We start from the raw sequence: 6,000 nt of genomic DNA, 5'->3' as shown, positions 1-6,000 counted from the left end.
GCCGTCAGCCAGCCATGAGCAGCCAGAGCCGTCAGCCAGCCATGAGCAGCCAGAGCCGTCAGCCAGCCATGAGCAGCCAGAGCCGTCAGCCAGCCATGAGCAGCCAGACCGTCAGCCAGTCCGGAGCTGCCGTCCTCAGTCCGGAGCTGCCGTCCCTCAGTCCGGAGCTGCCGTCCCTTCATTCCGGTGCTGCCCCTCAGTCCGGTGCTGCCCCTCAGTCCGGTGCTTCCCCTCATTCCGGTGCTTCCCCTCATTCCGTGCTGCCCTTCATTCCGGTGCTGCCCCTCATTCCGGTGCTGCCCCTCATTCCGGTGCTGCCCCCTCAATCCAGTGGGGTTAAATTGGAGGGTGGTCATTTGGGAGGAGGCTACAAAAGCGGGGATTGACTATGGTGGGGTGGGACCACGCCCAGAGCCTGAGCCGCCACCGTGGACAGATGCCCACCCAGACCTCCCCTAGACTTTATGCTGGTGCGCCCGATGTCGCACCTTGAGGGGGGGTTATGTCACGTTCCTGACCTGTTTTCTCTTGTTTTTGTATGTGTTTAGTTGGTCAGGGCGTGAGTTGGGGTGGGCATTCTATGTTTTGTGTTTCTATGTTGGGTTAATGTGTTGCCTGATATGGTTCTCAATTAGAGGGCAGGTGTTTGACGTTTCCTCTGATTGAGAACCATATTAAGGTAGATGTTCTTCACTGTTTGTTTGTGGGTGATTGTCTTCCGTGTCTGTATGTTCGTACCACACGGACTGTAGCGTTTGTTTGTAGTCTGTACCTGTTCGTGTGTTCTTCGTGTATTTGTAAGTTTCTCATGTTTTAGGTCAGTCTACGTCGTTTATTTGTTTTGTAGTTTGTTAAAGAGTTTTCGTGTTTCGTCGTTCTGTTAATAAATATTCATTATGTAATCATCACCCGCTGCGCCTTGGTCCGCTCATTCACCACAAGACGACCGTTACACATATTCCCATATTTCTGTTCAAGGTGAAAGCAGATTGACTTATCGGGTTTTAAGTGGACTTGGCTTTTGCAAAGCTTTTGACCTTTTTCTTCGCAACTTTTCTATCAGAGTCCTGGGCCCAGGGCTCTGCTCAAAAGTAGTGTGCTATATAGGGAATAGGGTGCTATTTGGGATGCAAGTGAAACATCTTCTATGTTACTGTTGTCACGCCCTGACCTTAGAGATCCTTATTATTCTCTATGTTTGGTTAGGTCAGGGCGTGACTCGGGTGGGAAAATCTATGTTTTCTATTTCTTTGTGTTTTTGGCTGAGTATGGTTCCCAATCAGAGGCAGCTGTCTATCGATGTCTCTGATCGGGATCATATATAAGTTGTAATTTTCCTTTTGGGTTTTGTGGGATCTTGTTTTCTGTTTAGTGTCTTTTGCCTGACAGAACTGTTCGCTTTCGTTTTTTGACTTTCGTTATTTTGTTTGAGTGTTTTTGAATAAAAAATCATGAACACTTTCCACGCTGCGTCTTGGTCCACTCTTCCTACCACAAACGAGAGCCGTAACAACTGTGTTATTTTCAGCTCTCCGGCTCAGGAAACCAGTCTGATTGTGACTCTGAGCCTGACCCTGAGTGTGTTAATGACAAACACATTTTTATTTATTTATTTATTTCACCTTTATTTAACCAGGTAGGCCAGTTGAGAACAAGTTCTCATTTACAACTGCGACCTGGCAGTTGTAAATTAGATATAAACTGGTAAGAATATGGTCTCGGACTAATTGTTATAGAACTACACAGCTGATTCAAATAATAAAAGTTTGATGATGAGTGTGTTATTTGAATCAGCTGTGTAGTGCAAGGGGAAAAACCAACGTGGGCCCCAGGACAGAGCTCGGAAAAACCCTGCTTTATATGAAGAACAGCATTTTTAAATGCCTGCTGCCTCTAGGTACCCCTTTCAGAAAATAATGGGAATAATGTGATTGTTTAAAAAAAAAAAATATTGGGATTATTCAGCATTTGTTGACAGAACTTTGGCAGAAATGTATAGATTCCCTCCACAATTAACACAAATGTACAATTGTTCAGTAAAGTTGGTGATTGTTAAATTACATATTTTATCCATCATGATTCATGCATACTATATTTTCAAATGTCTTAGTTACCTTTGGAGAGGATGGTTTCCATAGGAATGTGATTGTAGAGTATGGTGCAATTTGGGACGCAGCCTTAGAACCACAGTATCCATATGGCAAACTAGTCTCCCCCTTCAAAAAAACATAATGTATACGTTTTTAATTAAGGAACTCCGTCCGGCTTTCAACTTACTCTTGAAAGTTGTAATAGTAGAATGTACAAGTTGCAATTTCGAAATTGGGTAGTGCATCATCAGTTTTCCTCTTGTCATGTCAGTCATTGCATACCTTAGAGGGCTATTTATAACTGGTCAGAAATGTCCAGAAATGAACAAATGTGTAGAATTGCAGGAAATAAGCTTTAAACCTGCATAACTTTCTCTCTGCCAACAAGAGAGGTGTGAACATTTAGTCATGAACAGTGCTTGTGCCCATAGAAACAGACGTGGCGTTTTGCAGTGGGCGCATTGCAGCGGCGGCGCGGGATGTTCCCCAATGCTGGAAGGGGGGACTGAGTGAAAAAGTTTGGGAACCCCTGAACTACAGTGGAGGAAAGATTGACTTCATCACTACTTGTACTTATAAGAGGTATTTACATGTTGAATGCACCGAGCTGTCTGTCTGAACTGCTGGCGCACAACTCGGACACCCATGCATACCCCACAAGACATGCCACAAGAGGTCTCTTCACAGTCCCCAAGTCCCGAAAAGACTATGGGAGGCGCACAGTACTACATAGTGCCATGACTACATGGAACTCTATTCCACATCAAGTAACTGATGCAAGCAGGTAAATTAGATTTTTAAAAAGCTGATATAAATGCACCTTTAGGAACAGCGTGGACTGTGAAGTAACACAAACATAGGCATAGACACATGCATACACACACACGATAACATACGCACTATACACACACACCTGGATTTTGTACTGTAGATTTGTGGTAGTGGTGGAGTAAGGGCCTGAGGGCACACAGTGTGTTTTTAGGTCTGTGAATGTATTGTAATGTTTTTAAAATGGTATAAACTGCCTTAATTTTGCTGGACCCCAGGAAGAGTATGGGGATACATAATAAATAAAAATACAATACAATACAGTAGGTTCTCCTGACCGTTACTAGGACATCACGGTAACTAAGTGTGTATTCAATTCTATACCTTCATCTCCATTCTATGTCCCCCTGCAGTTCAGCCATGCGGGAGGCAACCGACTCAAAGCATTGTGATCTAAGAGCAGCATAACAAACTCCTTTTTGACAAGAGCAGACAGACCCCCTGTCACGATCGTTATAAGACGAATGAGTGGACCAAGGCGCAGCGTGAAAGAAAGCCATCTTCTTTTAACGAAGAAAAAACAAACACTTACTAAATGAACAAAAAACAAACGATCGTGAAGCTAAAACGAACTAAGTGCACACATGCAACATAGAACATAGACAATTACACAATCACCTAAAGCCTATGGCTGCCTTAAATATGGCTCCAATCAGAGACAACAATAAACAGCTGTCTCTGATTGAGAACTAACCAGGCAACCATAGACTTTCTAACCTCTCTACTGAACACAACCTCATACACTCAACAAAAAACCTATACAATACAACCACCCAAGACGAGACAAAACACAAAACATCCCTGTAACACCCTGACCTAACTAAAAATAATACAAGAAAACAAAGATAACTAAGCCAGGGCGAGACAGTACCCCCCCCCCAAAGTGCGGACTCCGGCCGTAAAACCTGAACAGAGAAGGGAGGGCGGGTGGGCTTCCTATGGCGGCGGCTCAGGTGCGGGACGTGGACCCCCCCCACCCATAGTCACTACCGCTTTGATGGCGCCTCTGGAGCGGCGACCCTTGTAGCAAGTCCCGGACTGAAGACCATCCAGAGGGCGCCACTGGACGGAGGGGTAGCTCCGGCTGAGGGGTGCTCCGGACTGAGGGTAGCTCCGGACTAGCTCCGGACTGAGGGTAGCTCCGGACTGAGGGGTAGCTCCGGACTGAGGGTAGCTCGGACTGAGGGGATCTCATGACTGGCTGACGGCTCTGGCTGCTCTGTCTGGCGGAAGGCTCTGGCTGCTCCTGTCTGGCGGAAGGCCTGCTGCTCTGTCTGCGGAAGCTCTGGGCTGCCTGTCTGGCGAAGCTCTGGCTGCTCTGTCTGGCGGAAGGCTCTGGCGTCCTGTTGGCGGAAGGCTCTGGCTGCTCTGTCTGGCGGAAGGCTCTGGCTGCTTCCTGTCTGGCGAAGGCTCTGGCGGCTCCTGTCTGGCGGAAGGCTCTGGGGCTCCGTCTGGGCGAAGGCTCTGGCGGCTCCTGTCTGGCGGAAGGCTCTGGCGTCTCTGTCTTGGCGGAAGGCTTGGCGGCTCTGTCTGGCGGAAGGCTTGGCGTCCTGTCTGGCGGAAGGCTCTGGCGGCTCTTCTGGCGGCGGCTTCTGCGGCTCCTGTTGGCGGCGGCTCTGGCGATCTGTCTGGCGGACGGCTCTGAAGGCTCGGGACAGATGGCGGCTTTGAAGGCTCGGGACAGACGGGCGGCTTTGGGCTGGGACAGACGGCGGCTTTGAAGGCTCGGGACAGACGGGCGTTTGAAGGCTCGGGACAGACGGGAGCGCAGGCGGCGCTTGGCAGACGGACAGCTCGATGGCGTTGGGCAGACGAGCAGTTCTGGCGCCGTTGGGCAGAACGAGCAGTTCTGGCGCCGTGGGCATGCGGCAGACTCTGGCCGGCTGCGGGCACTGTAGGCCTGGTGCGTGGTACCGGAACTGGAGGTACCGGCCTAAGGACACGCACCATCAGGCTAGTGCGGGGAACAACAACAGGGCACACTGGACTCTCAATGCGTACTATAGGCCTGGTGCGTGGTACCGGCACTGGTGGTACCGGGCTGAGGGCACGCACATCAGGGGAGTACGGGGAGAAGGAACAGTGCGTATAGGACTCTGGAGACGCACAGGAGGCTTGGTGCGTGGTGTAGGCACTGGTGGTAATGGGCTGGAGAACGCAGCACAGGGTTAGTGCGTGGAGGAGGAACAGGGCTCTGGGGACGCACAGGAAGCCTGGTGCGTGGTGTTGGCACTGGTAGTACTGGGCTGAGGCGGGGAGGTTGGCGCGGAAATCCGGACCGGCAGGCGTACTGGCTCCTTGAGCACTGAGCCTGCCCAACCTTACCTGGTTGTATGCTCCCCGTGGCCGACCAGTGGGGGAGGTGGAATAACCCGCACCGGGCTATGAACACGTACAGGAGCACCATGCTCTACTGCGTAACACGGTGTCTGCCCGTACTCTCGCTCTCCACCGGTAAGTACAGGGAGTAGGCGCAGTCTTCTACCTGACTTCGCCAACACTCCCTTTTAGCCCCCCCAAGAATCTTTGGGTTTTACTCGCGGGGCTCCAGCCTTGCTTCCGTGCTGCCTCCTATATCGCTCCTCTCGGCTTTTAGCTTGCCTCCAGCTCTTCACGAGGGAGGCGATATTCTCCCCGGTTGTGCCCAAGGACCTTTCCATCCAGTACTCTCCATGATTCCTGAATCCTTTGTGTTTGCTCTGTTGCTGCTTGACACGCTGCTTGGTCCGGTTTTGGTGGGTAATTGCTGTCACGATCGTTATAGAGCGAATGAGTGGACCAAGGCGCGAGCGTGAAAGAAAGCCATCTTCTTTTATGAAGAAAAAACAAACCTTACTAAATGAACAAAAAACAAACGATCGTGAAGCTTAAACGAACTAAGAGAACAATGCAACATAGAACATAGACAATACCACCATCACCTAAAGCCTATGGCTGCTTAAATATGGCTCCCAATCAGAGACAACAATAAACAGCTGTCCTCTGATTGAGAACCTAACAGGCAACCATAGATTTTCCTAAACGCTCTCTACTGAACACAACCCATACACTCAACAAAAACCTATACAATACAACCACCCAA

Source organism: Salvelinus sp. IW2-2015, linkage group LG19 (assembly GCF_002910315.2).
Source record: "Salvelinus sp. IW2-2015 linkage group LG19, ASM291031v2, whole genome shotgun sequence".
NCBI lineage: Eukaryota > Metazoa > Chordata > Actinopteri > Salmoniformes > Salmonidae > Salvelinus > Salvelinus sp. IW2-2015.
This window is presented reverse-complemented; position numbering follows the sequence as displayed.